This window comes from Neodiprion pinetum, chromosome 6 (assembly GCF_021155775.2).
Source record: "Neodiprion pinetum isolate iyNeoPine1 chromosome 6, iyNeoPine1.2, whole genome shotgun sequence".
NCBI classification, from domain to species: Eukaryota; Metazoa; Arthropoda; class Insecta; order Hymenoptera; family Diprionidae; genus Neodiprion; species Neodiprion pinetum.
Window position 1 is genome coordinate 316,455 of NC_060237.1, and position 17,183 is coordinate 333,637.

The 17,183-nt window shown below is 45.5% G+C and overlaps 1 long non-coding RNA gene across 1 annotated transcript in view; it reads left to right on the forward strand.

Moving 5' to 3' along the window:
• Window positions 1-13,289, forward strand: part of LOC124221556 (uncharacterized) — a 62,801-nt gene extending 49,512 nt beyond the window's left edge. Inside the window, exons 3-4 of the long non-coding RNA XR_011177385.1 lie at window positions 9,519-9,748; window positions 12,088-13,289. This is a non-coding gene — a long non-coding RNA (uncharacterized lncRNA). The remainder of the gene's footprint in view (window positions 1-9,518; window positions 9,749-12,087) is intronic.
• Window positions 13,290-17,183: the final 3,894 nt, after the last annotated feature.

A 17,183-nucleotide genomic window follows, 5' to 3' on the forward strand; every position in this document is an offset into this window, starting at 1 on the left:
CTGCAGCGGCTGCCTCGATCGACAGAAAGTGACTAGAGAACCTTGCCTTGAAGAAGTATCCATTTATGGCGACTCTCGGACAGATAAAGGTAAGTAATTAAGGAGTGGTGGTACCGGGATGTCCTATGGCTCGGGATGCAAAATGACTATGGGTTATTAGACGTCGGGGTTACGATCTATATTATATGTATAAAGCACTGGTTCACCGTTTACTACTACGTATAATATACCAGGAATGATAGCCTTAGTCCTCCAACCGTTCAACTGTTGGCCATTCCTCGCGTGTATACCTGTAAAATGTAACGCCTGTCAAATCATGCGTATTACATCGCCGCAGTAAAATCTGAGTGGATGGTATGAATTTACGCGAACGAGAAATTTCAAAAGTAAAGCATGAAAATTTATGGCCCAGAACAATCAGAGTTCGAAGCAATTCTGCAAATTGACACTTTAACGAGTTTTATACATTTTTCCACGAGTTATTTACACAGCAAGTAACAGAAAACTCAGAGCTAGACACGAAGCCGTTAACCGAAGGTAACGGCGAGAGCAGAGAGCAGAGAGCAGAGAGAGAGAGAGAAGGGGGGGGGGGGGGGGGGGAGGAAGAGAGCAGATAGAATCTGATCGTCGGTTGTACTCCGCAGGTATAATCGAAGTTTGATCGGGTGTCCGTATCGATAACACCATCCACGCATTCAGGCTGCACCGATTATCCGGGAAATAATCTTCTGCACATAGTCCTCCACCACCTACTCGGAGCGTGTAATCTGTGTTTATTATTACCCAGAATCACGCGATTAAATTCATTCCAAGAATTTACGCTATCGCAGCTGGGAACATGGAGATGCTCGCAGTAATACCAATAATATCCTACTCGGCTCGGTTTCCCGCGGCCTATAGGTATAGGCACATCATACACATCTTATAATTACGCCACGATATGCATGCCACGCCGTTTGACGACTTCGAGTTATTTGCAACTCCCGCGTTCACGAGCTTGTAATTCTCTGACCCCCTTTCCAGGCACCAATCTACAGGTTCCCATAGAAAGTCTTACCATTATCAATTATAATCGACTCTCAAACATCTTCTCTACCGCCACAATACGAAAACCTGTGCGAGGTTTCAATCTCAGCGGTCTCACCTTCTCGGCTTCGTTTATACGTAAGAATGTCCGAGCATAACCCTTAATCACGGTGCTTTGGTACGCGAGTTTGTCGAGTGCACGCGCTAACATGGACGTAAAGTTTCATTGCGCTCTAATTCTATCAGACAATTTCCTCACACACGTTCGATCCGTTTAATTTCAAGTTATTAGTATACCTAGAGCGACAAAGACGGCGCAGTTCCGACTATAAGCCCGCCTTCGAAGAAAAGTTAAAACAGTCTTACTGGGGATATACTGGAATTCCTGGATGCACGTTTCCCCGCCTATGGTTAGGTATATGTTGGGTATACAAAGCGTGTGTCGGAACGACAGTGTGTGCATGTATGTAAGTCGGGTTGGCTGAAAACTGCGGGGCTATAATTACCTTGTAGACGTTTGCCGGAGGGTAACTTTCCTCCGTCCCTCGGGTCTCGCCTGCAGACTACTCGACAATCAGCTCGCAAAATTGTCCTAGTGAAAACTTTTCCGTTTCACTTCGAAAAACCGGCGCCGTAAGTGTCGCTTAGCCTTTCTTACGCCGGATTTTGTTAATCGAATTCCGTGTACAAGTGTGAATTATTCCGTACACTTGTACGTAGATCCTCGGAACGAGCGGAACGTGGGCCGACGAATCAGCCGTCGCGACCCCTTTTAATGGCTGCGAAAAGGAGTCCTGGCTCTCCGCGACTTATTTTCCAGAAGAATTACCACGCGCCTCAACGAAAATCTTTGCTACGTTTCAAGGAGACGAAGAAGAAGACAAAAGTCCGCCCGTCTCCTCCCTGAACGCGGATAAACCGGCTGAATAAACAAGGCGTGAACTTCGTCTAGGTATACATGCCAGGCATCCGCGACCCGCAGCTTTGCTATTCTTCTTTGCCGCAGACACTGGGAAATAAAGGTGACTGCATGCATCTCGTACTGCGGTGCTGCATAAGGACGTTGAGACAAAAAATTGTGAAGAATCCGGCCATCTATCGTCCTCGCGTGTCTTATTGTTACCATAAATACGTCGTCACTCTTTCGCCCCAAGCTTTCTGTGTTTACAAGTTTCACCTCCGCCTTTGCGGATCCTGTGAACGACGGGATTCCGCAGGGCTGAAATTTACGCAGAGTTCTGAAATTCGTCTATTAGATTCGTACGTCTTTCTATTCGTCGAGATTATATAAGATCACAATTCATTTATTAATACCGCAGCTTATTTGACGCCAAAGATCAAATGGGAGCATACTGCAAGTAACAGAATGAAAATACAAATGGAAATACAAAGGGAAAATAATAGGTAACGGCAACGTTCTTTAAACCTAGATACTTGCTAAGGCGATGATAGTAAATACACTTGCATTGTACCATAAGGAAATATTAAAAACTAACGAGAGTACGCAGATGGAAAAGTACAATAAAAAGTTTTAGCGTAAGATGAGAAAGGTACGCGGGGGTTTGGTGAATGACTAAATGACTACGTTTCAAAGAGAATGGAACGGAACAACGGCCGTACAGATAAATTCAAGGGTGGGACTATAACGTTAAGATTCTGCTTTAAGATTGAATAATGTTCAAAAATTGATAAAATAAATACAATAAATGGGATAAATGGAATAGGCAAGTAACTAGAATAAATGAAGTAGATAAAATATATAGAATGCAAGCCATCGATCAGCGTTAGATATAGTCATGGACTCGGCCGCACGTAAACGAATGAGCCTAACGTTGTACAACGAGGACGCAGATGTAACAGACAATGGCAGACTATTCCACAAGTAGCGGGGGGAGAGGGTAAAAGAATTACGAAGGGTGGATATCCTGCGTCCGCGGATAGCAAGAGATGAGGAAGGTTTTACAATTGCCAACCTTGACGAGCGTCGGATAGCAGGGTCCAGTTCGGGGAAAGGCTCTCGAAGGTAGCGGGGTGAGGGAGAGAGACAGAGAGGCGTTTATTCGTCCTGGGACAAGTCCCCTTAGGCGATGTAACACACGTGTGACATGAAATGTGTATTAAAACTCAAAATTGCAGAAATAACGCAAGAAGAGAGAAAACGACGGATAAAGGTAAATAGAAGCAAAGTGAACAACAAGTAAAGAAAAAATGAATAAGTAGGTAAATAAATAAATCAGTAAGAAGAGAGAGGGAGAGAGAGAGAGAGAGAGAGAGAGAAAGAGAAAGAGCTGTTAAAGGCATGCAAAGGAAGTTTTCGCAAACTAAGTCAGCTCATCGGTTGGTATATAAGTTGAAGAATGTTTTCATCGATCCTTTCACGTAGGCTGGCTGCATTTGAGATGACCGAGTTCATAAATTCTTGCAAGCTATTGAGATCCAAAGTATCGGGGCATTCCATCCGGCGGTGCGATGTATAGTCGCGTGCAATTATAGAAGTTACCTTTTATCCGTTTTTCCCCTCTATATTGCCTCAAGGTATAAAAATAAAATCCCGGCAGTTTGCGAAAGGTCTTCCTTGTTCTGAGAGGCGTGTAACTTGAGGAAAAAAATTCCCAAACCGTTGACGTGACACGTGCGTAAAAATTCCAAAATTCTTCCTCGGGAATTCCTTTTCCTTTTCCTCCGACGAGGCCCATCGTCGCTCCTTGTTAAAGTGATCGTTATTCGTTAAGACGCGCGTAGGTAGGTAAAGTTCACTCGTTGACTCGCAGAGTCGTTAAGCACCGTCAGGCTTGTTTTACGAACGTCAATATTCAGCCCGCCTAACCACACAGGTCGTATTTCAGCTCGCAGGTTAATTTTCTTAGAAGAAAAATTCGGTGCTTGGAAACTGCGCTGGAATGCTTTAATTTCACCCTACATTTTACGTGACCGCGGCTGCAGTATCGAGTCAGTGACGACCCTTGCCGATTCGCTCGAGACTCCACCGAAGCTATTTATCCCAGTAAAACTGAAACACATATTAACTTCCTGCGTGGAGAAGCTCCGAGGCCGCGTTTTTTAAATCCGCCGAATCTGCCGAACGGCCTCTAAGCCTATACTCTGGAAGTAATTTTGGGAGGATGTGAGGTGTGCCGGCTTCCGGCTCTCTACGCAATTTCAAAGTTGTGTTAACCCGCAGCTCGAGGCGAAGGAAGTGGCGATATCCGATCTTCGTATAAGGGTACCTTGCCTCGCGTCTATAGCTGCTCGTCTGCTTTCCAGGGTAACGAAACGGGTGTATTTGCGTCCGGAAACTGCGGAGCGGGCGAACCTTAATGCGTTCGGTTGGTCTAGTTTCGGGATATGTACAAAGTTGACTACGCCGAAGCGCGCCGTCACTCTCGCGGAATGATGACAGCATCGTACACGTCCCGTCGCAAGCGGAATTTTCTCCGCGTTGCGGGGCGTTTATGCCGCTCGATATCGGGCACATGCGGGCCGATGGTGTAACGGCGTCTTCGTCGCGTATAATACGAGGTACGTATGTACGTATATGTGTGTAATAACTTTGGGCATTAACTCGGGGCTTGGGAATAGAAACGAGATGTTGAACAAGGCCGTACTCACCACGTGTTGACGTAATCTGCATCAGCTTAATTCGCATCCCTCGAATTTATAATAACGATTCGTCTGCGAGGATAATCGTTTCCGTATTCTCGGTATAATACGAGTATATCCAACCCGCGCCTAGCTGGCTCCGATTTGGCGAATTTCGACGAACGGGGTGAATTCACCGCTTTCGCAGCAAGCGGCTGAATCTTCGTGCTTGCAGCACGCCGCGCAGTTTGGAGTTGAAAATTTTTTTTAAAGGAAATCTAATATATCTTCTCCCCGGTTGTTAATCTTACTACTCACGGAGCCCATAAAAAGGAACCTCGCCCCACGGTCTTCCCGAAGTGCATATAATCTTGTCGAGAGGAGCATTCGCCCCTGCGCGTTTGGTACAACTATCGCGTCGGTTTAATGCTAACACGAGTTACGGTTTACGATCGGTAAACCGCCGCGTTACGTATTTACGGACAACGTCGTCACGCGTATACTATACGTGTACAGGCGTGTAAGCGCGAATAGGCGGGTGGCTCTACCCGAAATGGGTTGCTCATTTTTATTTACCCGCTCTTTATTATTTGTAATTATGTCTGATGCTCTTCTCCTTATACTTAAATACCTCAATGTGAGGCTCGGCATGAATCGTTGCCATTTTTTAATATTTACTTTCCGGTCATCTTCACTCTTTTGCATAATTCAAATTGCCAGTCAATTTTCGCTCGCTTATCTCCGGGGTTTTCGGTCTCCCGTCACGAATCCGTTTCGCTTAGGGAAGTAACGCGACTACCCACCTAGTCATAAAAACATTTGCCCGTGGTTTGACCTAAGTAGTACTTAATCTGGCAACGTCGCTTTTCATTGACTGTGCGCGCGTGTATATGTGTGTCAAATATGCCGTCGACAGCTCGTCGGCGGTATCAGTGAATTTCTTTTAAGCGCCAGTTCGATATGCCTAAAGAAAAGAAGCCAAGATTTTATTGGAAAGGTAAAATATGTCGTGTAAACAAAAAACGAAGAATTATAAAAAATGTAATAGCCTGCACGAGCTGTCACAATACGTGGAAATTTCAAAATGCGCGCTCATAACCTCGAATATGCGACGTTCCAATATTTTTAGCGAGGGTCCGAAAATTCTCTACTAGTACTTTTTACTGTTTTTATTATTCCTATCATAAGTCGCCTTTGAATATTTTTAAGCCGGATAAATGATTCTGAGTATTCCATCTCTCTACTGTTTATATTTCATTCTGATCTATCCATCAATTACGGAGATATAAGGAATAATGTGCAGCTAACTCCGTCATTTCTCATAAGAGGCCATGTCGAGGTGGCTTGTAAAGATATAAGAAGAATTACAAATATCTCGCGTAAAAACCCACCTCGGATCGTAAAAATTTGTATGAGTTCTTTTTACATTATAATCGAACATTCTGCCAAGTTTGGTATTTTTCTGTCCATCAATTCTATTTCCTCCGTTACTTCCTTAAATATATCGTCCGGTTTACCCGCCACTTATTCACCACGACACGAAATCCAACCCCGGAACGCCGGGGTGCCGCCCACGCCGTAGCTGCTCGATCCTTGAGGAGTCTGAAATCTTTCTTCAAAAGAATTCGCTCTCCGAGCTTGTACACGTGATACAATTGTACCGGTCGGGTCAAATTTGAATCACAGGAAAACGAGAATTAAGAAGAAGAAGAAGAAGAAGATTAAGTGGGAAAAACGAGAGAGAAGATGGGGTAAGACGTTATAAAATATACAAGGGAAGAGGATTTATCGCGGGTAATTGGGCTGAGTTTTCTTTTACTTTATTTCCTTTTAATTTCAAAGGCCGCCTTCTGCCCCCTCATTTTTCAGGTTCATCGCGATTTATTCACCCTGTTTTCCATCCCCTGTACCTGACGCAACTCGAGGATATGCTCCTTCGTCGTTTAATTGTCAAATCTAATGATGGCCGCCCGCGGTCGCTTCGCCCCATGCCGTAGGTATCATCCTCTTCGCGGGCACCGCGATGTATGTACGAAGAGCAAAACTCGACAAGAAGCTTATACCTACGTCGAGGAAGCCCTCGAGGTGCGTCGAGAAAAACTTGGAACGAGGTTAATAACATTCCCCCCGAAGTGCCTGCAGGAGCCAGAAAAATGTTACGAAGTAACTTAATCTTGGCATTCCGAATCGCATGTACATAACTTAACCCTGTTCTTCGCCGAGGGTTTCAATTGCGCCGACCTTTAACTTTCCCACGGTTCCGTTACCTACCGAATCATTCAGCCTCGCGCAAAAATCGAAAAAAGGAAAACACGCGTCACCGTAACGAGCCAGACGAGCGTAACGCTTGCAAAAATATTCCATCGAGTTGCCAAACGCACCCCTTTGTAATTTGGACAATGTCGCACGTATCGTTCGATTCCCTGCCGTGGCTTCTTCGAGTAATCGCGAAATTACCGATGGACAGTTGACGAGACGCGTAATGCGAGTAAGTGAGTTGCAGGTATTCAAGTAAGTAAGTCGAGCTTTTGAGGGTATGAAAATCCCTCGAGGATCGTATTTCAAGTACATACGCAACAAACTGTAGCAATTTCGTGAGAATGATATTTTCGAGGCGTAGGTATTTCAGGCTGTGAGTTTCACTGGGTAAACGTTTTGAAATAATCGTCGAAGAAATAACCTCCCGGGGTGAAATATCTACTCGACATCAGTTCGTTTCCTCCCCAAATTAAACTCGCGACTCGCGAAGTAGGCGATGAACACGTCGCCGGAACGGTACCGGGGCCATAATTTCCCCCGATACTTTCACCGTTACTCAGACTTATAACCCTTCGTTATTCGTGGCCAGGTCCTCGAGGTGACAGGAGAACACGATTCTTATCACAACAACTGTTTACAATTCTTATTACGAAATTGAGTCGAAGATTCGAGCAAGACTTTCTTCCCGCAAGTTTTATTACGGTGAGCCGGACAACTTTTTAGTTGTACATTACGGTATGTGTGCTACGGCCACATAAGAACGGTAAATCTGAATTCTACTTTTATTATTAGCACGCTCGAATTAAAACTTTCCGTAACTTTGTACGTCGTGTGTAACGTTCCTTGCTTCTGAGAGTGAAAGAAAATATTTCAGTACATCAAGTGCTTCAAAGCTCGAAATAATTTTCCAATCGCCGCTCGGACTCTCGGAAATTCACTTCAATCATGAATGAGACCGTTATATGTACACAATATTTGATTTTACCCACGAAAATCTTCAAGATACCGATCGCGAGAAAAGTAGTCAACTTTCAACGACGCCCCCGTCAGGTGGTCTCTACACCAGTTCTCCAACCCCACGTGTAAGGGTCAGCGGTTCCGCGGATTTAACACGAAAAGTTACCTCTCGGTCTGCGAACCGTGTCCAGGGAGAACTTTCCGAAACTCTCGTCAACCTGACGTTACCGTGTGCTCAAAGTCCGCCAGGTCTTGTGCTGCTCGACCTCAAAATGTACGGATGAACACCCCCATCCCTCTTTCGGCATTCGATCGTTCGTCGTAAGCATTGTACAGGTGTTTGAAATTCTTGCGGACGTGTTCGACGTGGGAGAAGCGCGTTTTCAATTTGCGTCCGTTATTGATCTCTGGCGATGGACGTAGCTAAGAATAAGAAGAGAATTTCTCCGTGGTAGGTATTCGATGGATTTTCTTCCCGTTTCTCGAGAGTTCCTTTTCACGGAAATACCGTATTTACTATAATCTCAGGCTTGTTTTGGTCCTTTCGAACTGTCAAAAAAATCTCACCCGATTCCACGATCCGCTCGAATGAAGTTTATCAAAATGAAGATTGAATCTCGTCGAGGTAATATACACGTGACATTCAAATGAATTGACCTCCCTTGAGTAAAAATGTTCCGCCGACCTTGTCTCAACATTGCAAGTCACAGTCTGGAGTTAAAATCATGATGAGGTTTGAACGAAAGGCAGATGGTTGTCGGAAAATGGATAAATTACCTGCAGCCGCCGCGGGTTGGTTGGATTGCGGGGGTTGGCGAGAATGGAAAGCTCGGTGCGGTTTGCGCGCAGTGAAGTGCAAACATACTTTACCGCGGTCGCTAGTCGCCACAAATCCGGAGCACTGCGCCTCAATTAAGACATTGCGTCACAGGGGAGGGTGAAAATACTGGTGCGTACAGCCGGCTAATTTGCATTGAGCTCTCGGGATAATGCCCCTAAGAATTCGGCTTAACTCCGAGTTTGGCGTTTCCCAGGTTCCGCGGGAGTAGAGTCCACTCTCTTCATCGGTTTCTTTAATTCACCTGAGCAAAAAATTAAACTCCACCTAACCGACATCCGAACGGATTTTTTAATTGCGTTACGGGGATGTGAAAGATGTGTAAGAAAGTTCAGCGTCTGAGCTGAATAACACTAACCGGTAAAAAAAAAAACAACTTTTTTTTCTCTTTTCTTATCATTATGTGGAATTATAATAAATTTGATCCTCTTGAATCAAAATATAGTAATGAAAAATATGCACCATATGTATATACACTTTTCATGCGATATTTTTTTTTTTTTTCAATGAAACCTTATGTTGGCATACAAATTATAGTCACACACTAATGATAACAACAATGTGTAAAAAAAAAAAGTTTCAAAGTTGAAAAGTTAAAACATTAATATCGTCAGAACATCTATCTAGTAGTGTAATTCGAACTGGTTTTGTATGTACAGATACTATTTAAATAGATTAAAGTAGTGTAAATGCAAAAACAAAACACCACAAATTCTGAATTTTGAACATTAAGAAAAGAAAAAAAAGTCATATCACGTAACATATACGTGAGAGTAATAAATGAAGAGCAGATATGAATTCGGCACATTGAAACCATCATATCTGTAATATTCTTTTTTGAAGTAGGATTTCGTTGCAGACCTGTGCAATCAAAATATCTGCAAGCGGACCTTGAACCCTCCACCACTTTGCGTTCTCAGAAAACTTTGATGGTTCAGAATGAGACGAGGGAATACGACGACGCGTCAGCTGTCGACGGGGTCCCGAGTACGACTAGAAGACGTACATGTCATCGTGGAAGGAAGGAGGGCAGGAATCGCGGTTGGAATTCTGAAGCATTTGCACGTACGATGACTGGCAGGTTTATTGGTAGGTAGAAGAATGTCCTACATGTTGTACGACTGTTGTACAGCTAGGGAACGCGTGCATGGTTAGAGTGAAGGAGGCAAGGAGCTCGACTCGAATAGTTAAGCGCACGCGTAATTGCACATTGAATTCCGGGTGTCATCCTCGTCGTCGTCGTCGTCGTCGTTGTCGTCGTCTGGCAAACACAAACTAAAATCCTGATTCGGTCCTCGGTCCCAAAGGCGCGCGGAGTACACAGCCAAGCATCTCGGTCAGGTACGGAATGATTTAGAGCTACACGACCGACGTCGACGCCCCAGGACGAACTCGCGACGAGGAAGAGGACGAGGACGGACCCGGCGAGGAGCGGGCGAGCCTAGCGCAGCCCTCGAGCAGCGCCCCGCTATACAAACATCCCGTAAATCTCGCAAGGAGTTTCTTCGGGTACGTGCGCACAGCGCGACATAATTATCCTGCACCCCTTGGCCCAGCCGTCTCTCATCTCCTCGACCTCGACTCGTTTCTCCTTCGGTGTACGGAAACCGAGGCAGACTCGCGACCCTTTCCGGGGCCGAAATCGCAATATATCCCACCGCTGTCACCATAATCGTGTTTGCTCGCATCACAGCCCGCCGCGTATTCCCGCGTTCTCACTATCTTGTGATTCGAGCGGGGTCGAATTCGGTCGCTGCAGGAAATATGACAAATACCGTATATTTTTTAACCGCTATTAGTGGGGCTTTCAGTCCTCGGAGTCCAGAAAATCGGAGGGGAGGGGGGGATTCTGGCGACCTCTGGCCTCGGCGCGCTTCTTTTTGTTATACCTCGTGCACTGCTGATCGGTTGGTAACGTTACGGCACGCAGTTTTAGGGTCGGAGCATTCGACATTGTCGGTCGCACGTGGTTGGTTCGCGAGTGCGATTCTAATGCCGCAGCTTTAACCCAAGTCCTGCTCTAGCCGATGGATTGAATCACGTGTAACTCTGCTCGAGCCATTTTTTGCCCCGGCGTGAACGGCTCGATTCCTTGGTATCACGAGAAATCGTTGTCCTAATATCCATGTAGCTATGACATCGTGGTTTTCAACTCTTCACCTTAAAGGGTTCAGCCTAGCGGGAAATAGAACGATGCCGTGAACTCTGGCGTGTCAACTAGGTGATTTATCGAGTAAGTTGAAGCGGGAATACCAGCGTCGCTGCATGGGCATAATGCTTGTGTACTTTTATAATCTTTTAAAAATATCGGATTTTCACTTTGTACTCGTAAGAAAATTTACTTCCGTCAGGCACGCGAATTTCATTACTTCCTAACGTAATATTAATTTTGAATACGAGGTTTGCCGTCAAGTTTAATTTGTCCATCACGTACCGTTAATTCAATGGTAAATGGTATACTTAATGCGATTCATTCAATAGCACTAACGGTTAATATGACCCGGTAACGTGCTGCCGAGAGGGATTGCTTAATCTTTTATTAAGGTCTCGGACACGGTTCGAATATTTTTACGAACGCCACAAATATATGTATACCTGTATACGCATAGGAGGAGATCCTCTTAAGCGATAGAAAGTGCACTTTGATTTGATTTATTCCTGACACATACCGGCTTCACGGTTCGTCCGAACAATTAGAGATGGCTTTTTACCACGGGCAAAAAGGCTCTATTATCATTACACAACCTCAAACCATACGGTCATCGTCTCGCGCTTCCCACACACATACTATATATCACTCACGATTAACCGACGGACACTCATAACGTGAGTGAGAATAAATTAATAACCCCTCCCCCCCCCCAATCACATCTGCACCGCAACAAATTATCCCTGGCGTGACGAATCGGCTCAGTTTTTACAATATGCGTTGCGTACGGACGTGTTTTCGAGGTATAAGCGAGACGTAATTTATCACATCCGCGAGGCAAATCCTACTATCCGATATATATTATCCATATTGACAGTTGCAACCCCTTCAGCCGAGTAAACCCGGAGGGATGAGGAACGCGCGAGTGCAGCGCAAAGTCTGTCTGCGAGATGTTAATTAAATTGACATCAATTCCCCGGCAACGGGTCGGAGTAATTGATCCTGATTAATCTGCATACGTAGGTATACGTATACGAGTGCAGTAGCTCGTGAAGGTCCATATCTACCGTGAGAAGTTCCACCGGTTAAAGTTTGCCTTTGACGGTTTAGGCGAAGGCAGCTAGTTGGGTTGATTTAGCAGCACCCTTTCCGGCTCTTTGAAATTGGCGCGCGAGTCGCCCTCGTGCCAAAGAGCCGCAGGGATTAGAGAGAGAGAGAGAGAGAGAGAAAGAGAGAGAGAGAGAGAGAGAGAGATGCGATGATTTGAAATACGTTTCAGCGCAAAGAAGAAGTTGAGCGTTACAGGCGTGCGGCAGGGTGGAGGGGGGAATTTTGCTAAACGGCTGGTGTAGTTGCTGCAGTAGCGTCGCGACGTCGCGGTTCGTCCTCCTCCCTCGCGGTGCAGGATGGATCTTTTAGCATTCCGGTGCACGGAGTGCGACTTTTGACGACCAACTTTTACCTACCGGAGAAACGGTCTGGCCTTCACTTCACCTCTTCTCCCCGCCTCTGCATAATCCATGGAGGGTGTAAGAGCTGCAGTTTAGTGCACCATGGAAGGCGGGCGAAACGACGTGGATGCAGTCGCGGCGTTGCCGAGGAGCTGCAAGAATTCTTGATGAAAAGGACTAGGAGGTGTGACTTGGGCAACACGTGCAAATAACAGTCAGTGGTCTTCGTCCCCAAATCCTTGCCAAGTTCCGCTTCTCTCTCTCTCTCTCTCTCTCCATCTCTCTCCATCTCTACAGTTCCAGGCGCCGTCCTACCACTCGGACTGATCCATTCCGGAGGTTGTAAACCCGCAGACCAGCCGAGGATGTCCCTCGAAGTAGAAATTACTCCGTGAAACTGAAGACACCTTTATTAGATATTGTTTGCGCTGATGAACGTTCCCGAGTGCACGGAGTAACTTCCACCAGGAAACGCGTCCGTACACCGGCGTGCCGAAGACCTCTAGTTATTATCCGAGACGTCTAGGCTGCATCGGACTCCTTTCGTACGACCGACAAGAGTGATGACAAAGCGCGAGAGGAGAGACAAACACGAGGGGGAACGAGTCACGCTCATTTATGAATTCTCCTTTGTTTAGCGTTACTCCGGACGCGAATCAGCGACCTGGCAACAACGAATCAAGGAATTTGTTCCGGGTGCCAGTACCTACCCTGTTCCACGACGGGGTACAAGAGCTATGGGATTCACGCCGAGATTGAAGAGCCCGCTACACAATGACAATTCGAAATTGAATTCGATCCTTGACTCTCTCTCTCTCTCTCTTTCTTTCTCTCTCTCTCTCTCTCTCCATCTCTTCCCCCTTCTCTTTTTCCCGCCTCGAGTACCGTCTGTACACAAGATTGCTACAGACATCATCCTATTAACAACTTAACCTCTGCAGGTTACACCGAGTACACGTGTTGCGTACGTGTAACAGTTATTTCATAGCCGACGTGCAAGAGACACGGTTCTTCTCATACTTTGAACTTTCAATTAGCTCTACTTGTGGTCCGTAAACGGAAATTGCGTTTTATTACGAGTAAAAGAACTTTGGGAAAACTGATGTTGAATATAGTAGCTTGTCTTTAGCGAAATCTGACAGTCTACAGGTATATTATGCCTGAAATTCTTTGACTAATCGAGCAAGTTGTACAGTATACCTTCTACCACATTACTGCAGATGGTGAGAATCGGCTGAGGTAGTAAAACCGACCTCTTCAATCATCGTAAAATCTGCAAGGACCATAAATTTTCTTATTGCCGAGAGAGACAAAGGAGAGCGACCTTGACTCGCCCCCTGATCCCCACCTCACGAGCAAAGGACTTCCATGATCTTCGGGGATGAATATGCGGTGATTTAAAAATTGTCTGCGGATGATCGCCCCAACGCTAATTGCACGCGGAAAAAATATCGCGAAAAAGTTTAAGAGAAATATAAAACCGTCGGTTCGAAAGAGAATAATGAAAATGTGCCAGGGAAGAAGAGATCGCCTAATTGCGCAGATGCACCAACACCTACCGAAGCGAGTATATTTTCCTCTCCTTCTATCCTTTTATCTACGTACACCTTCTGTGCATCTACCTGCGGTACATTTATAATACAATGCGAGGAGAAAAGGCCAGATGTCGTCGACCGCGAGGTAAGACTTCGTAAAAAGGGATTAAAAAAGTCCAAACAATCCATTTAGGTACGATTCGCGAACTCCCGGTTCCCGTTGACCTCTCCCCTCCTTCATCCCCTCGCCGGCTCCTTTTCTACCGTCATCGAGAGCCCTCCGACCGTAGAAACTCAACAATTTCCCCCTCGACAGGCAATCCACTTACTTCTCTTATTGCAACTCGAAAGGTTTCTCCTTCGCTCAAAGCCTCTCACCTTATATACCGTCGACGATTCAACCCTTTCTTTTTCTTCTTCTTCTTCTTTTTCTGCTTCTCCTTCTCCTTCTCCATCGTATGGATTTGAATAAAACTTTTTCACCGTCACGCCGCGCCGCGTTTCCTCTCGCCTCGGGTCATGAAATGTCATCTCGGTGTCTTTGTTTCGCACCTCTTGACGCTTCGGGTTACTCGAATAAGTTTTATCCCCCGCGGTATATTCTTGCCGCGGTAGAAACACTGGAAATATTACCTGTAAGCATCGATTTTATGGCGAGGGGAGGCGCGTTTGACTTTCATTCGGCAGCCTTTCACTCGCAGATTGTATAAACGACAGAGCTTGTAAGCTTGCGAATTTCAGTCGAAATGGTGGAACGCGATCTTCAAACGTCTGAACATCGCACCGCCTTGCCCGACTTGATTCGAATCAGCCGCGTTCCCAGTCCCACTTGTGAACGAACGAACGAACGAACGAACGAACGAATTATTGAATGAACGAACTCTTACAGACTCGTTACAGCGATGATCCAGGCCTTTCACCGGCGTTCAGGAATTCGCACGTATAAAATAATAATCATCGAGGTAGCTCGACGTACGTGCGCGACCCGGCATAAGGCCGGACAATTACGCGCACCGCCGGACTAGAAGTATTTAACCGTGCCAATGGATCGCCGGGTTGATAATTAGTAATTATAAACTGGTAGCGTAATTACACCTGCGTGCTGGATACCGCCCGGCAGGGAAACCGTGCAATTAATCGCCAATGTTTCGTGGCGCTGCCTCCGCACGCCTCGATCGTGTAAGCACGTATGTACAGGGCGAGCGTGCCTGTCGGGGCTAGAGGCATCCGAGCAGACGCAACGCGATCTTGTAAACACCCGTGAACGATGATCGTTCGCGAAATTGGCATTCACGATCAGCCGGCCGGATGCGTGAGCGAGACCGTGCAGTTCTGCCTTTGTAACGCAGCGTTAGTCGCGGGCGTGACGATAAATTAATTTCGCGCGTTGGACACCCGGTAGATGAAATCTGGGATCCCGATCGTTGAGCGCGAATCGAATCGGGACTCGTACCGTGAATATCGAAAGCCGATTAGAAAATGCTGTTAAAGGCCTCTCTTCCGTCACGTTTGTCTCGCCTCAATCGGATATCTCACCGCGATGCGGTGAAGGGTAAAAATCGCGTCGAAAGTTGGCAGGCCGCGTGTCTTTATTAGCCCGTCTACGTACTCGGAGATTCTTCAAACACTATGTACAGCCGACAAATCGTTGCTGATACACGCACAGGCACTGTTCGCCTGAACGCCAATCAACAGCTGCTTCGAGGTAAATTGAATAAACGTTCAATGTCTGCGTCGTCGGTCGGCTGATCACGAGAGGTAATTATGCAAATGATAATTGGGGAACAGCACAGAAGGTATAATTCCATAACCAATTCACGAAAAAAGAGGGTGAGTCGATTTTGTCCTTTTTTTCCTGTTCAGCATCGCAACAATAACGGCATCAACAAGAATAATAATAATAACATTTTGTAAAATCAGTTTCGCTTTGATCCAACGGTTGGTTGGCGAAATTAATATCGTGATTAGAATTGGATCAAAGAGTAACGAATTGATCTGCACCCCGGATTTCGTCCAGTGCAAATATTAATCATCGACGACTAATTATGACGGTGACGGTTATCGCGTTGCGCTGACTAGTTTCGAACTTTCATTAACGTTTCGTATAATTATGATAGATACTTGCTTTGCGAACCGTGGCAGGGTGCTTTTTTCTCCACTTTTCTATTAAAATTATACGTGTGTGCGGTCGTGTTGAAAAGCATAAATTAAGAAATGATAATCGGACTCGCGTTTCTGGATTGAGATCCAACTTTTATTTCACCTTGTGAAATTCACGCCAGACCAAGTGCATTAATTGACCGTCTCGAGCGTAAGGAATCTTTCGCGGAGCCCGAAACGCAGCTTCGTCCAATTAGCCTCGGAGGGTGCTCGCATAAAGGTTCTCAGATACGCGGTATTCAAGGTCGAGAATATTGTAGGCACCTATCTGTGCATGAAAGTCACTTAGAGCCGAACTTCTCGTAACTGATTGACGCGGCTCAAGTGACGCGCCCTTAACTTGCGCGTGGAATTATTTATACGAACTAGCGATGGCCCTTAAGCTAAAAATAACCGATGCATCGATTAATCGAGTCCAAAAAAATAATCGTACGCGACCCAATTGAATCGGTAAACACGAGTCGATTAATCGATTATCTCGTATTTTTTTTTTTTTTTTTCGAGACGGCGCATTTCGAATCCGAAGTTTTGCAAATTTCAGTATGTATGTAGTCTTAATTGCGGAAAAGTGCTTTTGGTAATCAATGGTTTTAATTCAAAATATTTTACAATTTTAGTTAAAAATATTCGTTCGTATTTCACTTATTACATGAAATAGGTATTTTATCGTTAGTACGTAACACAATGCTAATAACTGATGTAATATCGCGCGTTAGCCTGCAGCAGTTTCAGTGCGGCGTTTCAGCGACGCCACGTTGAGAAATTGGAATCATATTTTCCTATGATAATTGAAATCGAGTTGTGTACTCCAGTTCGCTTAACCGTGACCGGTTAACTGGCGGCTGTAACGCGTGTGCGAAATTCAAGGGAGTACCGAGCGCGACGGTGAGTTGTGAAAATTATCATTAATGCCGTCTATGCTCGCGGGCCGCAGGACTCGAGAAAAATTCCCATCCGCTCGAAGAGCGTAATTAATATTCTCGGCGCGTGGAATCATGGGAGATAAGCATCGGGAACCTATTGCAGTATTCCTTGATGAGTTCGAGACAAACGAAAGAAGCTCTGGAGGCTTTATCGCTCCGCGAAACTTTTAATATGTTGGCAAATTTCCGAGCACAGGGAGGAAAGTAAGAGGGAAAAGAAAGATAAAGAAAACTTGATCTCAAACCGATCTACCCGCATGATTTATGCGAAGCTAAGCGTTATAAAATTCCACCTATAATAACAAC